This window comes from Sus scrofa, chromosome 1, assembly GCF_000003025.6.
Source record: "Sus scrofa isolate TJ Tabasco breed Duroc chromosome 1, Sscrofa11.1, whole genome shotgun sequence".
NCBI classification, from domain to species: Eukaryota; Metazoa; Chordata; class Mammalia; order Artiodactyla; family Suidae; genus Sus; species Sus scrofa.
This window is the reverse complement of record NC_010443.5, coordinates 228,000,437-228,020,574: the sequence shown is the minus strand read 5'-3', so window position 1 is coordinate 228,020,574 and position 20,138 is coordinate 228,000,437. Positions and strand designations below refer to the sequence as shown.

At 39.5% G+C, this 20,138-nt stretch overlaps 1 protein-coding gene across 4 annotated transcripts in view; it reads left to right on the top strand.

The window, feature by feature from the left end:
- Positions 1–20,138, top strand: part of TRPM6 (transient receptor potential cation channel subfamily M member 6) — a 228,413-nt gene that overhangs the window by 17,349 nt on the left and 190,926 nt on the right. The window lies entirely within an intron of this gene.

The following is a 20,138-nucleotide window of genomic DNA, read 5'->3' as shown; positions in this document are numbered from 1 at the left end:
TTTCAATTTTGGTTCTTGTGATGGGTCCATTCATCTTTTCTATTTCATCTTGGTTTAGTCTTGGAAGATTGTAGTTTTCGAAGAATTTGTCCATTTCTTCTGGGTTTTCCATTTTATTGGCATATAGTTACATATAGTAGTCTCTTATGATCCTTTGTATTTCTGTGATGTCCTCTGTTGTTACTTCTCCTTCTTCATTTCTAATTTTATTGATTCGAGTCCTCTCTCTTTTTTTTCTTGGTAAGTCTGGCTAAGGTTTTATCAATTTTGGTGATCTTTTCAGCTTTTTGTTTCCTTGATCTTTTCTATGGTTTTCTTTGTTTCTAGTTCATTGATTTCTGCTCTGATCTTTATGATTTCTTTCCTTCTACTAACTTTAGGTCTTGTCTGTTCTTCTCTCTCAAGCTGCTTTAGATGTAAAGTTAGCTTGTTTATTTGGGCTTTTTCTTGTTTCCTGAGGTGGGCTTGTATTGCTATAAACATGCCTCTTAGAACGCTTTTTGCTGCATCCCATAGGTTTTGGAGTGTCATATCTTCATTGTCATTTGCTTCTAGGTATTTTTAAATTTCCTCTTTGATTTCTTCAGTGATCCATTGGTTGTTTAGTAGCATGTTGTTGAGTCTCCATCTGTTTGTGTTTTTTGCTGTTTTTTCCTTGTTGTTGATTTCTAGCTGTATAGCGTTGTGGTGGGAAAAGATGCTTGCTATGATTTCAATTTTCTTAAAGTTACCGAGGTTGGATTTGTAGTCCAGGATGTGATCCATCTTAGAGAATGTTCCATGTACACTTGAGGAGCATGTGTATTCTGTTGCTTTTGGATGAAATGTCCTTTAAATATCTATTAAGTCCATCTGGTTATTGAGGGCCTGTGTTTTGTTATTGATTTTCTGTGTGGTTGATCTGTCCCATTGCTGTAAGTGGGGTGTTAAAGTCCCCCACTATGATTGTGTTATTGTTGATTTGTCCTTTTAAGGTTGTTAGCAGTTGCCTTATAGATTGTGGTGAACCTGTGTTGGGTGTGTAAATATTTAAAATTGTTATATCATCTTCTTGGATTGATCCTTTGATCATTATGTAATGTCCTTCATTGTCCCTTAAAATATTCATTTTAAAGTCTACTTTGTCTGCTATGAGTATTGCTACTCCAGCTTTCTTTTGCTCCCCGTTTGCATGAAACATTTTCTTCCATCCTCTCACTTTCAATTTGTATGTGTCCCTAGAGGTGAAGTGGGTGTCTTGAGGACAGCATATATATGGGTCTTGTTTTTGTATCCATTCAGCCAGTCTATGTCTTTTGGTTAGGGCTTTTAGCCCATTAACATTTAAGGTAATTATTGATATGTATTTTCTTATTTCCACTTTATTAATTGCTTTGGATTTTTTTGTTACTCTTTTTTCTTTCCTTCTTCTCTTGTTCTTTTCTGCCTAGAGAAGTTTCTTTAGTATTTTAAGGCTGGTTTAGTGTTGCTGAATTCTCTCAGCTTTTGCTTATCTGTGAAGGTTTTGATTTCTCCTTCAAATCTGAATGAGAGTCTTTCTGGGTAGAGTAATCTTGGTTGCAGGTTTTTTTCCTTTCTTCACGTGAAGTATATCATGCCACTCCCTTCTGGCCTGCAGAGTTTGTGCTGAAAAATCTGCCCATAACCTTATCGGGATTCCCTTGTATGTTATTTGTTTCTTTTCCCTAGCTGCTTTCAGGATTTTCTCTTTGTCTTTAGTTTTGGTCAGTTTGATTAATATGTGTCTCGGGGTGTTCCTCCTTGCATTTATTTTATATGGTACTCGTTGTGCTTCCTGGATTTGAGGGAGTGATTCCTTCCCCATGTTAGGGAAGTTTTCAGCTATTATCTCTTGGAATATTTTTTCTGTCTCCTTCTCTCTCTCTTCTCCTTCTGACACCCCAAGAATATGGATGTTGGTGTGTTTAACGTTGTCCCAGAGTTCTCTGAGACTGTCTTCATTTCTTTTCAATCTTTTTTCTCTTTTCTGTTCCATATCCGTAATTTCCACTAATCTGTCCTCCACCTCACTTATTCGTTCTTCTGCCTCCTGTATTCTGCTGTTAGCTGCTTCCTGTTAATTTTTTACTTCAGTTATTGTATTTTGCATCATTTCTTGCTTAAGTGTTATATCTTGTATTTCTTTGCTCAGTGTTTCCTGTAAATCATCCATCTTTGCCTCTAGTTTATTTCCAATGTCTTGCACCATCTTCAACATCAACGGTCTAAAGCCTTTTTCCTGGAGGCTCAGAATCTCTTCATGGCTTAGCTGATTTTCTGAGGTTTTTCCTTTCTCTCTCATCTGAGTTATAGTTCTCTGTCTTTTCATTTTTTTTTTTTTTGTCTTTTGTCTTTTTGTTGTTGTTGTTGTTGTTGTTGCCATTTCTTGGGCCGCTCCCGCGGCATATGGAGGTTCCCAGGCCAGGGGTTGAATTGGAGCTGTAGCCACTGGCCTACGCCAGAGCCACAGCAACGCGGGATCCGAGCCATATCTGCAACCTACACCACAGCTCACGGCAGCTCCGGATCGTTAACCCACTGAGCAAGGGCAGGGACTGAACCCGCAACCTCATGGTTCCTAGTCGGATTCGTTAACCACTGCACCACGACGGGAACTCCTGTCTTTTCATTTTGATTGGTTTTTGGTGTGGTGACCTTTTTACAGATAATAGAGTTGTAGCCTCTCTTACTTCTTTTTTTTTTTTTCAGTCTTTCCGTGACTGGTTCATTTCATTTAGTATAATGTCCTCAGTGTTCATCTATATTGTCACATATTACAGAATTTCCTTCTTTTTTTTTTTTAGGGGATTTTTTTTTTTTTTTAATTTTCCCACTGTACAGCAAGGGGGTCAGGTTATCCTTAGATGTATACATTGCAGTTACAGTTTTTTCCCCCACCCTTTCTTCTGTTGTGACACTCTCTTACTTCTGATGTCTGCCCCCCTGTGGCTGAAGTCGGTATGGGGGGCTTGGTGTAGGCTTCCTGATGGAAGGGGCTGATACCTGCCCACTGGTGGGTGGAGCCGATTATAATCCCTCTGTGGGTGGGGCTTAGTCTTTGGATGGGATTAGGGGCAACTGTGTGCCTGAGGCTCTTTAGGTAGCCTGTTTGCTGAGGGATGGGGCTGTGATCCCACCTGGATTGTTGTTTTCCCTGGGGCTTCTCCAGCTGACTGATGGGTGAGGCCAGATATTGCCAAAATGGCCACCTCCAGAGAAAGGCACTGTTGCTAAATATTCCCGAGAGCTTTGCTTCCAATGTCCTTCCCTCACACCAAGCCACGTTCACCTCTGTTTTCCCAGGATGTCCTCCAAGAACTGCAGTCGGGTTTGACCCAGATTCCCTTGGAGACTTTGCTTTACCCTGGGACCCAGTGCATGTGAAAGTCTGTGTGTACCTTTTAAGAATGGAGTCTCCATTTCCCCCAGTCCCGTGGAGCTCCTGCACACAAGCCCCACTGGCCTTCAATGCCAGATGCTCCAGGGGCTCTTTCTCCCAGTGCCAGTTCCCCACACATGGGAGTTTGATGTGGGGCTCAGAACTCTCACTCCTGTAGGTGAGCCTCTGTGAACCAGTTAGTTTCCAATCTGTGGAGCTTCCCACCCAAGAGGTATGGGGTTGTTTATATTGCGGATTTGCCTCTCCTCCCTCTTGATGTGTCCTCCTCTTTTTCTTCCGGAGTAGGATATCTTTTTTAAGGTTTCTGGTCCATTTGGTTGAAGAATGCTCAGTCTTTAGTTGTGAATTTTGTTGTTTTTAGGAGAGAAGTTGAGCTCCAGTCCTTTTATTCTGCCATCTTAATCCATTCTCCCTTACTTCTTTTTCATTTAGAGGAGCCCTTTCAGTGTTTCTTTTAGAGTTGGTTTATTATTTTTGTTCTCTTTTAGTTTTTGTTTGTTGGAGGAATTCTTTATTTCTCCTTATATTTTAAATGATGTTCTTGCTGGGTAGAGTATTCTAGGCTACAGATTTTTTCCCTTTTAGAGCTTTAAATACATCTTGCCACTGTCTTCTTGCCTATAGTGTTTTTGTTGAGCCATCAGTTGATAGCCTTATGGGGGTTCCCTTATATTTACCACTTTGTTTTTCTCTTGCTGCCTTTAGAACCCTCTTTTTATTTTTAACTTTTGCTATTGTTATTATAATATTTCTTGGTGTGGGCCTGTTTGGGTTCATCTTTTTTTGGGCTCTTTTTGCTTCCTATATCTTGATATCTGTTTCCTTTAGATATGGAAATTTTTCAGCTGTAATTTATTCAAGTTATTTTCAATCCCCTTTTCTTTTTCTTTTTCTGGAATTCCTGTTATGTGTAGATTGACCTGCTTTATATTATTCCATGAATCTCTTGCATTGCTTTCATGTTTTTTCTTTTGGTTTTCTGTCTGTTGTCTTGATTGAGTGATTTCCATTACTCTGTCTTCCAAGTCACTAATTCCCTCCTCTGCTTTATTCATTCTGCTCTTTAATGCATTTAGCTCAGTTTGCATCTCTGCAAATGAATTTTATAATTTTTCTTGGCTCATCCTTATATTTTCTAGTTCCTTTCTAAAGTAATCTGTATTACTGTTTATATTCACTCTTAATTCCTTCATACTCACTCTTAATTCCTTCAGTATCTTCACCATCTCCCTTTTGAATTCAGTGTCTTAGGCCACAGAGGTCTGTTTCATTGTTCTTTTAACAGGGAATTGTTCCTGAACTTCTTCATTTTGCTTATATTTTTCTTATTCTGTGAGTTTAAGGCAATCACCTGCTGTAGTCTTGGAGGGCTATTTCTATGCAAGAGCACCCCTTTGCATTTTTGGGGGGGTTTCTTTTTATTTTTGGTGTGGGTGTTTGGATAGTTGTTGTCTCTTTCTTTTGTGTGAGCAGGCTGTTGTCCTCCTGAGTGTGTTTCAAGGGAGAAGGAGGCACTGGGCAGGGCTAGTAGTCAGTGCCTGGTTGCTGGTCTCTTGACAGCAGCAAGGATTTGCAGGAAGGTGGCACAGGCTACTCCTAGATTCCTTCAGTATCTTCACCATCGCCCTGTGAGTCTCAGTGCCTAGCCCCTGCCTGGGTATCTCAGGCCATGCTGTCCCAGGTGGTGGTGCAGCTAATCCCTGGAGCTCTCATTTTGCTTTGCTCTCCTCAGTTCAGCTGTTAGGCTTTTCTCAGCAACTTTGAGGTCACTCTGTCTTGGCTGATCTCCCTGTTGTTTAGGTGGCTTGCCAGGGTATAGATTCCTTTTCTCTTTCACAGCTTAGTCTGGGAACTTTCACATGATGAGAGTGCTGCCCTAAAAATACAAAAAAAGAAAAAAAAAGCATCTAGCTGATGCTTAAGAAACTAAAATAATCAGCTAAACATGAAGAAGAAAGGAGAAAATGATCTCTATGTAGATTTAAAAAATATTATACCTAGAAAGCTCAAATAGATATTTTATTAGGGGTTGCTTTTTTCTTTTTTTCATTTTAGGGCCACAGGTGTGGCATATGGAAGTTCCCACACTAGGGGTTCAATTGGAGTTGCTACTGCTGGCCTACACCACAGCCACAGTGACCTTCCAGATCCAAGCTGTGACTGCAACCTGCACCACAGCTCATGCAATGCCAGATCCTTAACCCACTGAGGGAGGCCAGGGATCAAATCCACATCCTCATGAATACTGGTTTGGTTTGTTACTGCTGAGCCATGGTGGGAACTGTTAGGGATTGCCCTTAAATTTTATTTTTTATTAATTAATATATGTCTCTTGTGTGGTTGGGCAGTAGCCATCTTGTAAGTATAAAGTTAGAAATCACATATTAAAGGTGGCAAACAGAAAGACTGAAGGGGCATAGTTCCCCAAGATCCTTGTACAGTTGCTCTAATCTTGGAGTCAGACTTCCCAACTTCCTCTTATATGCATCAAATAAATTCTTTCTTTCCTTAGGCCAGTATTGAATTTTCCATTATTTACGGCCCAATGAAATCCCATCAGATACACCCCTTTTCTTCTGTGTTTACCTGTATTTCCAGAGCTTATAAAAATATTGATGTTGGAGTTCCCGTCGTGGCGCAGTGGTTAACGAATCCGACTAGGAACCATGAGGTTGCGGGTTCGATCCCTGCCCTTGCTCAGTGGGTTAACGATCTGGTGTTGCCGTGAGCTGTGGTGTAGGTTGCAGACTCGGCTCGGATCCCGCGTTGCTGTGGCTCTGGTGTAGGCCGGTAGCTACAGCTCCGATTCAACCCCTAGCCTGGGAACCTCCATATGCTGCGGGAGTGGCCCAAGAAATAGCAACAATAACAACAACAACAACAACAACAACAAAAGACAAAAGACAAAAAAAAAAAATATTGATGTTATGGGAGTTCCTGTCGTGGTACAGCGAAAACGAATCCAACTAGGAACCATGAAGCTGTGGGTTCGATCCCTGGCCTTGTTCAGTGGGTTAAGGATCTGGCATTGTCATGAGCTGTGGTGTAGTTTGCAGACGTGGCTCGGACCTGATGTTGCTGTGGCATAGGCTGGGAGCTGTAACTCCAACACAGCCCCTAGCCTGGGAATTTGCATATGCTGTGGGTGCAGCCCTTAAAAGGAAAAAAAAAAAAAGAATATTAACAGTGATAACTATGGTCATAAATTTTTTTTATTCATCTTGCCTGAGTTTAATTTACATTTTCAATGTTTCAGACTCAATATTTTTTTTATCAACTCTAGGAAATATGTGTATCTTTTAACAGTTTATTTAATTTTTATATCTTCATCTCCTTTCAATTCATGGAATAACTTGTTTTCAGGCAAAGGCTCCTATCTGTCTTCTAAATCACTTATCTTTTCTTCATGATTTCCATCTCTTTTTCTCTGTGTTGCATGATATTTCTTCCAGTTAATATTTCTGTAAATTTGATCCTCAATAACTACCAGACTTCAAAAAAGTCATCTATTGAATTATTTGTCATATTGAATTTTTATCAAAATATGCATTTTTTAAACATAAAATACTTTTACAAGGTTCTTCACAACATTCCCCTCCTGCTTTGCTCTCCTCAGAGACAACCAATTTCAGTTCTTTCAGCTGATTATTTTGTTTTATAGCTCCATACCCCTAAAAACATGCTTTGATTGTTACTTTCTTTTTTTTTTTTCTTTTCTTTTTTATGGCCACACCTGTGGCATATGGAAATTCCTGGGCTAAGGGTAGAATCAGAGCTGCAGCTGCTGGCCTATGTCACAGCCATACCAATGCTGGATCTGAGCCATATCTGTACCCTACTCCACTTACATCAATGCTGGATCCTTAACCCACTGAGCAAGGCCAGGGATTGAGCCCCCATCCTTATGGACACTATGTCAGATTTTTAACCCAGTGAGCCACAGTGGGAACTTTGACTTAACTCTCTTTTACTACTCCCACCACACATACACACTGATTTCCCTTATGAATATATTATTACCCTGGTTAATTCAGTATTCAGGGTTTATTGTATTATGAATATGTAAATGCTGTTCATAGGTAAGTTATGCAGTGTACTATGACTAATTTTTCATCTGTCAGCTGGGACCTTCAATATAAAGTAGTCTAGCTAAGCCTTATTTTGGAAACTCCTATTATTTATACTTTTAGAACTTTTCTTCCAGTTAGTCTGCATTCACAGAGAAGAATTTCTAATAAGCTGTCTGGAAGGGACCTGCTGACTGAGTGTGCACTGATTGTCAAGTAAAGGGAAGACTAGTGGTCTAGATATTTATTACATGAAATTTAGATTAATTTCTCTACCTTAATTTTGCTTATTATTTCTGAGTCTAAAGACTGTTTTCTCTTTTTGAAAGGAAACATTTTTATTGAAATATAACATACGAAGCAAACATGTAAATGTAGAATTCATTGAATTCTTACATAGTAAACACATCTGTGTAAGCACCATGAAGATCGAGGTGTAAAACATAATCAGCTTACTTTTTGCATCTTCCCAGTCATTCTTCTCTCACTGTCAAAGGTAATTAACATTCTAAATTCTACCATCCTAAGTTAGTTTTTGCCTGTTGTTAAACACACACACACACACAAATATCTGTACTTTCCTTTTCTGTTGTCTTCTTTTACTCAACATTATGTTACTAGATTTATTTATACACATTATTACATATAGATGTTTATTTTCATGGCTTCCTAGAATACCACTGTATGAATTTACTGCTGTTTATGTTTCCATTTTACTGTTGATGGAAAATTGAGTTAGAATCAAATAATTATGTTTCTATATTTCAAGCTCTATATTTTTAAACTTTATTGAGGAGTAATTTTCAAGTATAATTATATATATTTAAACAAAACAATGGTTTGGTATACATATGTATATATATTATAGAATGATTACCAAGATCAAGATAATTAACATATCCATCACTTCACATGGTTAACATAGGTTAACTCTTGTTTGTGTGTGTGGTGGAAATAGTTAAGATCAACGCTTAGCAACTTTTAAGTATATTAATGTCATATTAATAACTATAGTCATCATGATATACATTAGATCCTTGTACTTATTCTCCTTAGAAATGAAAATGTGTGTCCTTTGACCTATATCACCCCATTTTCCTCTCCTCCCGAGTATGTGGCAACCATTCTATTCTCTGTTTCTATGAAATTGGTTAGGCATTGTGTTAAATGCTTAATGTGTGGTATCTTATTTATCCTCATAATAATCCTAGAGGTGGATACTATCATTCATTCATTCTTCATTCAATTAAAATGTATTTCTTTATATACCTATTATGTTCCAGGCAGTTTTCCATGTGTTGGGAAATCAGCTAAAAGAAACAGAAATCTATGAATAAATGAAGCTGACAAGAGTATGCCTTTCTGGAACTTACCTCCTATAAGCAAAATACTTGGTATATTAATTATGGATGAATATTACTGAGAAGAGTAGGGAAGGGGATGTGAGGATCTGGTCATGAGGGAGAGATGTTTGCAGTTTTAGTTATTGGTACTCAGGAAGATAATCATTGAGAGAATGACCTTTGAGTCCAAGCTCAAAGGGCATAAGGGACCTTGCTGTGCAGCTGTCTGGAGGGAGAGCATTCTAGGCAGAAGAAATCATGGCAGCAAAAGCCTAGAGGAAGGAGCTTGTTGGTGTTCTAAAAACAAAGAAGACAGGGTGGCTGGAGTTGAATGAGCAAGAAGGAGAGTGCAGGGAGGTGCAGTTAGGAAGGCAAAGGGTTGCTCAGATCATGTTGGCCTTGTGATGACTTTCTTTTTGCCTGAGTGAGTGAAAAGGAAGGCATTGGAATCTTTGATCACAGGAGGGATGTGAGGAGACTTACATACTGACAAAATTGTTCTGTCTGCTTTATTGAGAATAGACTGAATGGGGCAAGAGTGAGGGCAGGGTGGCCTCTTATTAGTCTCCTCATTTGATAGTTGAGGAGAATGTGACTTGGACACCAAGATCACAAACCCTCAATGTGTGCCCCATGGACCAGCAGCATCAACATGCCCTGGGACCTAGAAATGCAGACTCTCAGGTCTCACTCCAGACTAGTTGTGTCTCAATTAGCATTTTAGGAAGGACCCCCCTCCTGATTCATGTATGCATTAAAGTTTGATAAACCCTCACCTAAACTGTGAAGTGTTCTTCCTGAATCTTATTGATCAGGGGAAGGATACTACTGAAGTGATGTTCTGAGGAAATTTTATTTGGTAGCAAGTAAATAGAGACAAAAGAAGATACCAATACCAATCAGGAGGAAATTACAGTAACCCAGAAGTTTGAGACTGAATAACTGAGAAAGAGTAGGGAAGGGGATGTAGGATAATGACAGTAGGAATGAAAAATAATTTAAAAAAAGAAGGAATGGAGGCAAGAGCTGTTTTTTTTTAATTTTTATTTTTTCTATCATAGTTGATTTACAAAGGAGTTTTTATTTTGTTTTCTGCTTTTGGCCATACCCACGGCATATGGAGTTTCCCAGGCAAGGGATTGAATCTGAGCATCTGCGACCTACGCCACAGCTACAGCAATGCCAGATCCTTAACCAACTGCACCTGGCTGGGGATCGAACTGGCAACGCCACCAAGACAAGCTGGATCATTAACCTTCTGTGCCACAGCAGGAACTTTAAGAGGTTTTTAATGGAGGGCAGAAACTATAAAACTTAGGCAATGATTAGATGTACTAGTGAGTGGGAAGGTACCTATGAGACAGAAAGAGAGTTAAATAAAACAGTGTAGTTTCAGACCTTGGTAAGAGAAACAGTAGTTGAACCATTGCTAGAGATAGAGAAGTAAGAATGGCAATTGGGAGAATGAGAGCAAGGCCAGTTTAGAATTGTCGAACTGAACTTGGTAGTGGCTACCCATGTTCAGCAGGAAGTCAGGAATCTCAGGCTGGAGAAGACTTGGGGCTGAAGTACTAGATTTTATACTTATTTGCCTGGAGGTCCCCATTGAACCAACAGAAGTAATTGAGATATTGAGGGAGAAGATAGAAGACTATGGCCATATACTTAGGACCATGACCTCGTTAAAGCTATGGAAAAGGTAGAGGCAGCAGTGTAGTCAGAAGAGGGGGAAGAGAGTGTAGCATTTCTGAAAACAAGGATGAGAAGAGGGTTTCTGTTTGGCCACATGTCATGGTGGTTAGGAGAAATCAAGAAACTGGATCTTGAGTTCCTGTTGTGGCTCAACAGTTAGCGAACCTGACTAGCATCCATGAGGATGCTGATTCCATCCCTGGCCTTTTTCAGTGGGTTAGGGATCCAGCAATGCAGTGAGCTGTGGTGTAGGTTGAAGACGCAGCTTGGATCCCGAGTTGCTGTGGCTGTGACATAGGCTGGTGGCTACAGCTCCGATTTGACCCCTAGCCTGGGAACCTCCATTTGCCTTGCATGTAGCCCTAAAAAGACAAAAAAAAAAAAAAAAAAAGAAAAAGAAAAAAAAAAGTAAGAGAAAAAGAAAGAAACTGGATTGTAGCAGAAATCAAATCAAACTATTGACCTTTTTCAAAGAATTTTGTTTTTCAGGAATGAAAGCTTATGGAGAGTGAGAGGTCAGGAAACATGATCCTTACCCTTAGAGAGGTCCAAGTCCCTAGAAAGGTAGGCAAGATAACCCTATTAGGAAATTATCTGAGAGCATGCACTTGTTGATAACTGCACAGTTATATACATATGATTCGTATTAGTGTGGGAGGGGCAACCTCTCAATATATTATATAGATATATGTTTGGTTTTAGGATTTGCAAAACTCTAACTGAGAGTCCAACTTGAGACAAGATAGATTTGTTTGGTCTTGTTGCAGAGCCTTGTTAGAATTTTCTTTATCACATTTTTTTCTGATCTGTACACAGTTTTGCTATGGATCTTATTGTTTTTAATTTCAGGTCACTTAGTGTAAGAGACCTTTAAGAAAAATAGCTCATCTTTGCTGCTTGTCAAGTGTTACTCCAACTACGACTCCGTTGTAATAATAGCTCAATGGAACAATTAGCCTTGTGCAAATGACCATCAAGTGGCCAAGAACTATGGCCTCATTGGCCCAAATGTCACTCAGTGATGCCAAATCAGAGGAATGCTTCAAGCTGCCTTTACAGTTAGAAATGTTACTCATGTGTTACATTCTATCAGAATCATAGTCAGTAGGTTTTATTTACTGTCATATCGATAATGTTCTAGTCAGTGGCTTCTAAAGATTAAAAACTATCAAAATACATCTTTCTTGGGAATTCCCGCTGTGGTGCAGCATTTAATGAACCTGACTAGTATCCATGAGGATGCGGGTTCAATCCCTGGCCTTGCTCAGTGGGTCAAGGATCTGGCATTGCCATGAACTGTGGTGTGGGTCGCAGACGTGGCTCAGATCCCGTGTTGCTGTGGCTGTGTTGTAGGCCAGAAGCTGTAGCTCCAATTCAACCCCTAGCCTGGGAACCCCCACATGCCACGAGTGAGGCCTTAAAAGAGCAAAAAAAAGGAAAAAAAATCTTCCTTTTAAAAAAAGCCCTGAGGAGTTCTCATCATGGTGCAGCAGAAAAGAATCTGCCTAGGAACCATGAGGTTGCGGGTTCAATCCTTGGCCTCACTCAGTGGGTTAAGGATGTGGCATTGCTGTGAGCTGTGGTGTAGGTCGCAGATGCAGCTTGGATGCCAAGTTGCTGTGGTTGTGGTGTAGGCCGGCAGCTACAGCTCCGATTAGACCCCTAGCCTGGGAACTTTCTTATGCTGTGGGTGCGTCCCGAAAAAGACAAAAATAAAAATAAAATTAAAAAAGTAAAAAAATCATGAAAATGTCACTGAAAATATGAAAGAAGCATGAATATAAAGTGTTCATAATTCTACTTTTTTCTATGAAGCTAGAAAAGTGTTTATTATTGTCTACTCCATCCCCTTGCAGTAGTGAGGATGGCCACTACTGGCTCACTTATGTTTGAGGAGCTGTGTTTTTGTGTGAGTATGTGTGTGTGTGTGTGTGTGTGTGTGTGTGTGCGCACAAATGTACTAATATGACATTGTGCAGGATGAATCAGATGTAGCCTCTGGAGGATAAGAAACCAGATAGGCAGCAAGTCTAGAAATGAAGAAATAATGGTTTTCACCAAATGATAATAAAAATGAGAAGTTTACTGATAAAACATTATCATGAAAATTAGATTTCTGGCATACTTCCTCCCAAGTCACACTACTTTGAGCCCGAGAAGAAGTAGTCTGTGAAATAGGGTTAATTATAATGTCTACTGTATAATTTTGTTGTGAGGAATAAATAAGAAAATGAATGTAAAGCAAGCAAGCCCCCAATGTTTAATAGGAGCCTAGTAAATGATGGTGGTTGGGGTCCTCATGCACACTCTCTCCTCCAAAGCATTTGTTGGGGAGGAGTGTACTTTTTTCCTCTGGGAGGAATTTTGGGTAGGGTGGAAACTGATGAACCTGATGGCATCTTTCTATAAAGTGAGAGAGAATACGGGAAAAGATGTCTTTGCCGTCCCTCCTCTGGACACCCAGTTACCACAGTAAGTTGCCCAGTGGCTGTGGTGGTAGATGGAATAGTGCATTTTTTTCCAGTCTGAGACATTGCCTGTTTGAGTTCAGTTGCCATTTCTAGGCTTCATTCCCTATTCCATTGCCCTCCCTTCCCCCTTGCTTGTTCCCTCCTTTCCTCCTCCCTCCTTCCCTCCCTCCCTTCCTTTTTTTCTTTCTTTTTGTTGTGCTCACAGCATGCAAAATTTCCTGGGGCAGGGATCCAACCTATGCCACAGCAGTGGCAATGCAGGATCCTTAACAACTAGGCCACCAGGGAACTCCTTCCTAGTTTCTTTCGAACCCAGATGGGATTCCTTCTCTGTGCACAAATGTAAGATATAAAGAATTCATGGAGTTCCCATCATGACTCAGTGGTTAATAAACCCAACTAGTAACCATGAGGTTGAAGGTTCGATCCCTGGCCTTGCTTGGTGGGTTAAGGATCTGGCATTGGCAGCTGTAACTCTCATTCAACCCCTAGCCTGGGAACCTCCATATGCTGTGGGTGCAGCCCTAAAAAGACAAAAACAAATAAACAAACAAAAAATTACTTAGGGACTTCTCTACAACGCAGGACCAATTCCCCAGACTGGGTGAGGATTAAAGCATCTCAGGTAGGACTCAAGCAGCATCTCAGGATGATTCCTAATGCTAGCAGTAGGGTTATTGCAGCTATTAACAAATTAAAACATGAAGAGAGAGCTTTGATTTGACCACATAAAAGTAATGCTGGTTTTGGGCACTTGCATTTTCTTATCATTTAGGTCTAATTACCTTGTAACATTATGAGTAGGGCTATCATTAACTGATTCTGAGTCAACTGAGCATGAACTATGATCATCTATTCTTATGTGTTTATTATACTTTAGTTTTAGTAACCTCATAATATTCATAATAAAAAGTAGGTAGTGTTACTGTATGTCACTCAAAATACTTAATGTTGGGCTTTGCCATATTATGGGAATAATATAATCCTTCCTGGAATATTTCAGTCTAACTCAAAGTCTGCTTCTCAAGCCCATCCTGGAGACTAATTTTTTTTTTTTTTTTTTTTTTTTTTGCTTTTTAGGGACACACCTATAGCATATAGAAATTCCCAGGCTAGGCAAATTGGAGCTGCAACTCAGGATCCAAGCCTCATCATCATGACCTACACCACAGCTCATGGCAATGCTGGATCCTTAACCCACCGAGCAAGGCCAGGAATTGAACCTCTATCCCCATGAATACTAGCTAGGTTCATTACCACTGAGTAACAATGGTAACTCTGAGAATACCTTTTTTTTCTTTTTTTTTTTTTTTGTCTTTTTGTCTTTTCTAGGGTTGCACCCGTGGTATATGGAGGTTCCTAGGCTAGGAGTCTAATTGGAGCTGTAGCCACCGGCCTATGCCAGGGCCACAGCAACGGTGGATCCGAGGCGCATCTGCAACCTGCACCACAGCTTAAGGCAATGCTGGATCCTTAACCCACTGAGCAGGGCCAGGGATTGAACCCTCAACCTCATGGTTCCTAGTTGGATTCATTAACCACTGAGCTGTGACAGGAATTTGTCCTGAGAATACATTTTTTTGAAACTGCATTTTCTTTTTATAAAAAAATTGAAGTATAGTTGATTTACAATATTACATTAATTTCAGGTGTACAATATGGTGATTCAATGTTTGCATAAATTAACTCTACTTACAGTGCTTATCAAATACTGGCTATATTCCCTTTGCTATACAATGTATCCTTGCAGCTGTTTTTTTTTTTTATACATAGTAGTTTATAGCTTTTAATCCTCTAGCCCTATCTTGCCTCTCCTCACTTCCTTCTCCCTGCTGGTAACCACTACTTTGTTCTCTGTATCTGCGAGTCTATTTCTATTTTTTGTTATATTCATTGGTTTATTTCTTAGATTCTTTATATAAGTGAAAAAAACTGCAGTGTTTGCCTTTCTCTGACTTATTTCACTAAGCGTAATGCCCTCCAGGTCCTTCTATGTTGTTGCAAATGGCAAAATTTCATTCTTTTTTATGGCTGAATAATATACTCCATTGTGTGGGTATGTGTGAACATCTTCTTTATTCATTTATTGATGGACATTTATGTTGCTTCCATGTCTTGGATGTTGTATGTAAATAATGCTGTTAGGAACATTGGGGTGCATATATCTTTTTGAATTAGTGTTTTCATTTTCTTCAGATATATATTCAGGAGTGGGATTAGTCAATCATATGGTAGTTCTGTTTGTAGTTTTTTGTTGTTGTATATTTTTTGTCTTTTTAGGGCCCTACCCATGGCATATGGAGGTTCCCAGACTAGGGGTCAAATTGGAGCTGTAGCTGCTGTCCTACACCACAGCTATAGCAATGCAGGGTCTGAGCCATGTCTGCGACCTACATCACAGCTCAAAGCCATGCAGTATCTTTAACCCATTGAGTGAGGCCAGGGATCAAACCCGCATCCTCATGGATACTAGACGGGTTTGTTAACCGCTGAGTCATGACAGGAACTCCCATTTTTAGTTTTTTTTGAGGAACCTCTATACTGTTTTCCATGGTGGCTACACAAATTAACATTCCCACCAATAGTGTATAGTGTTTTTCTATATCTTCACCAATATTTGTTGTTTTTTTTTTTTTTTTTAATAATAGCCATTCTGACAGATGTGAGATGATCACTCATTGTGGTTTTGATTTGCATTTTCCTGATGATTAGGATGTTGAACATCTTTTCATGTGCCTGTTAGCCGTCTGCATGTCTTCTTTGGGAAAATGTCTATGGGAGGGATCAAATCCTATTTGCGGCTGTAGCAACACCAGATCCTTAACCCACTGTACCACAGTGGGAACTCCTGCCCATTTTTTTAAATCATATGTTTTTGGTTTTTTTGGTATTGAGTTGTATGAACTGTTTATATATTTTGGATGTTAGCTTCTTGCTAGTCATATAATGTGTGAATATTTTCTCCTATTCAGTATGTTCTCTTTTCATTTTGTCAGTGGTTTCCTTTTCTGTGAAAAAGCTAAGTTTAATTGGTCCCATTTGCTTATTTTTACTTTTGTTTCCATTGCCTTAGGAAATTGATATAAAAATATTGCTACAATTTATGTCAAAGAATGTTCTGCCTATATTTTATTCTAGAAATTTTATATTTTCAGGTCTTACATTTAGCTCTTTAGTCCATTTTGAGTTTATTTTTGTATATGGTGTGAGGAAGTGTTCGAATCCCATTCTTTTACTTGTAGCTGTCCAGTTTTCCCAGCACCACTCATTGAAGAGACTCTTATTTCTTCATTGTATATTCTTGCCCCCTCTCTCATAGATGAACTGACCATAAGCATATGGGTTTATTTCTGGACTCTCTGTTCTGTTCCAGTGATCTATGTATCCATTTTTGTGTCAGTACCATACTGTATTGCATTGTATTGTATTTTTCTTTTTAGGGCTGCACCCACAGTATATGGAAGTTCCCAGGCTATTTATAGGTAAATTTGGAGCTGCAGCTGCTGGCCTACACCACAACCACAGTAACTCCAGATCTGAGCAATGTCTGTAACCTACACTGCAGCTCAAGGCAATGTCAGATCCTTAACCCACTGAATGGGGCCAGAGATTGAACCCTCATCCTCATGGATACTAGTTGTGTTCATTACTGCTGAACCACAATAGGAATTCCAGTACCATACTGTTTTGATTACAGTAGCTTGTAGTATAGTCTAAAGTTTGGGAGCATAATATCTCCCAGATTTGCTTGTTTTTTCTCTCTCAAGATTATTTTGACTGTTTGGGGTCTTTTGTGGTTTCATATAAATTTTAGGATTATTATTATCCTAGTTCTGCAAAAAATGTCATGGGCATTTTGATAGGGATTGCATTAAATCTGTAAATATCCTTGGGTAGAATGGACATTTTAACAATGTTAATTCTTATAATCCTTGAATACACTTATCTTTCCTTTTTTGTATCATCTTCGATTTCCTTCATCAATATCTTATTGTTCTCTTTATCGTGGTATAGGTCTTTCATCTCCTTGGTTAAGTTTATTCCTAGCTTTTATTCTTTTTAATGTGATTTAAAAAAAAATTTTGTCTGTGCCTATGGCATGTGGAACTTCTTGGGCCTGGGATCAAACTTGAGCAACAGCAGTGACAACACCAGACCCTAACCATTAGGCCACCAGGAACTCCTTTTTAATATTACTTTATTTTTTATTTTTATCTTTTTTTGGTCTTTTTAGGGCTACACCCATGGCACATGGAAGTTCCCAGGCTGGGGGTTGAATTGGAGCCACAGCTGCCAGCCTACACCACAGCCACAGCAACGTGGGATCCAAGCCATGTCTGTGACCTACACCACAGTTTGAGGCAATGCTGAGTACTTAACCCACTGAGTGATGCTAGGGATCAAACTTGTGTCCTCATGGATACTAGTCGGGATTATTAACTGCTGAGCCATGACAGGAACTCCCTTTAATGTGGTTTTAAATGGGATTTTTAAAACTTCTCTTTCTGATAGTTCATTTTTAGTTTATAGAAAAGCAAAAGAATCTTATAGCTTGCAAATTTGCTGAACTCGGTTATTAATTCTAATAGTTTTTTGGTGAAGAATTTAAGTTTTCTTTTCTTTGTTTTTGTCTTTTTTTTTTTTTTTTTTTTTAGGACTGCACTTGTGGCATATGGTGGTTCCCAGATTAGGGGTCGAATTGCAGCTATAGCCTCCAGCCTACACCACAGCCATAGCAACTTGGGATCTGAGCCACGTCTGTGACCAACACCACAACTCATAGCAACACTGGATCCTTAACCCACTGAGCAAGGCCAGGGATTGAACCTGCCTCTTTATGTGTGCTAGTCAGATTCGTTTCTGCCGAGCCACAATGGGAACTCTGAATTTAGGGTTTTCTGTATAAAATATGTTATCTGTAAGTAGTGACAGTTTTATTTATTCCCTTCCAATTTGGATACCTTTTATTTCTTTTTCTTGTGTGTTTGCTATGGTTGGACTTCTAATACCATGTTATATAAAAGTGGCAAGAGTGGGCATCCTTGTCTTTTTCCTGATTTTAATGGAAAAACTTTAGTATTTTCACCATGGAGCCTGATGTTAAATGTGGGTTTGTCATAAATGGTGTTTATTATGATAGGTTCCCTCTCTATATACTTTGATGAGTTTTTATCATGAATGGATGTTGAATTTTGTAGATGCTCATGTGATTTTTATCCTTTGTTTTGTTAATGTGGTGTATCACATTGATTTGCATGTATCACATTTAAAAAATCCTCTCATCCCTAGAATGTATCCTGTTTGATAATAGCATATTTTCCTTTTTATGTATTGTTGGATACAGTTTGCTAATATTTTGTTAAATATTTTTGTGCCTGTATTTACCAGAGATATTTGCCTCTGATTTTCTTTTTTTTGTAGTATCTTTGTATGATTTTAGTATCAGAGAAATGGTGTCCTCATAGAATGAATCTGGGTGTGTTCCATCCTCTTCAATTTTTTGGTATAGTTTGAGAAAGAGAAATATTAGATCATCTTTATGTGTTTGGTAGAATTTCTCTGTGAAGCTGTCCAGTCCTGGACTTTTGTTTGCTGGGAGTTCTTTCATTACTAATTCAATTTTACTACTAGTTATTAGTCTGTTCAGATTGTCTATTTCTTCCTGATTCATTCTTGGAATTGTATGTTTCTAGAAATTTATCCATTTCTTTTAGGTTGAATAATTTATCGACATACAAGGTGATGGTAGTGTTCTCTTATGATTTTTCATTTTTGAAATTTTTTGGAATTTTTTTTTTAATGGCTGTACCCATGGCATGTAGAAGTTCATGAGGGAACTGAATCTGAGCCATAGCCAGCTGCAGTATATGCCATAGCTGCAACAATGCCAGATCCTTTAATCCGGTGAATTGGGCTATAGCTCGAACTTGGGCTCTGCAGGGACCCAAGCTACTGCATTTGGATTCTTAACCCACTCTGCCACAGCAGGAACTCCCTCTTATGATTTTTTAAATCACTGTGATGTTGGTTATATTTTCTATTTTTTTTCTTATTGTGTTTATTTTGGTGCTCTCTCTTTTGAGACTACATTTTTTTTCCCTTTTGTTTTAAGGCTGCACTTACAATATGTGGAAGTTCCCACACTAGGGTTAGAATTAGAGCTTCTGCCAGCCTATGCCACAGCTACAGCATTGCCAGATCAAAGCTGCATCTGTGTCCTATGCTGCAGTTTGCAGCAATGCCAGATCCTTAACCTTATGAGAGAGGCCAGGGATCAAACCTACATCTTCATGGAGACTATGTCGAGTTCTTAACTTGCTAAGCCACAATGGGAACTCCTGAGACTATATATTTTTATTTTTTAATTTTTTTTTGTCTTTTTGCTATTTCTTTGGGCCGCTCCCGCAGCATATGGAGGTTCCCAGGCTAGGGGTCGAATCAGAGCCGCAGCCACCGGCCTATGCCAGAGCCACAGCAACGCGGGATCCGAGCCATGTCTGCAACCTACACCACAGCTCACGGCAACGCCGGATCGTTAACCCACTGAGCAAGGGCAGGGACCGAACCCGCAACCTCATGGTTCCTAGTCGGATTCGTTAATCACTGCGCCATGATGGGAACTCCGAGACTATATATTTTTAGTACTTCTCTGTGGTATTGCTTCTTGCTCTTTTCTGTGTGTGTCATTGACCTATTCAGTTAAGGATCTGATGACTTCTTACTGTGTTTTCCCCAGAAAAATGCACACAGATGTAAATTTTACATACAGTTCAGGGTGTTCATAGAACCCTGGTTCCCTTAAAATCTATGTTAAGAACTTCACTTCTGACAACAATAACAACAAAAAAAGCCAAAAAAAAAAAAAAAAAAAAAGGGAGTTCCCGTCGTGGCGCAGTGGTTAACGAATCCGACTAGGAACCATGAGGTTGCGGGTTCGGTCCCTGCCCTTGCTCAGTGGGTTAACGATCCGGCGTTGCCATGAGCTGTGGTGTAGGTTGCAGACTCGGCTCGGATCCCGTGTTGCTGTGGCTCTGGCGTAGGCCGGTGGCTACAGCTCCGATTCGACCCCTAGCCTGGGAACCTCCATATGCCGCAGGAGCGGCCCAAGAAATAGCAACAACAACAAGAACAAAAAGACCAAAAAAAAAAAAAAACTTCACTTCTG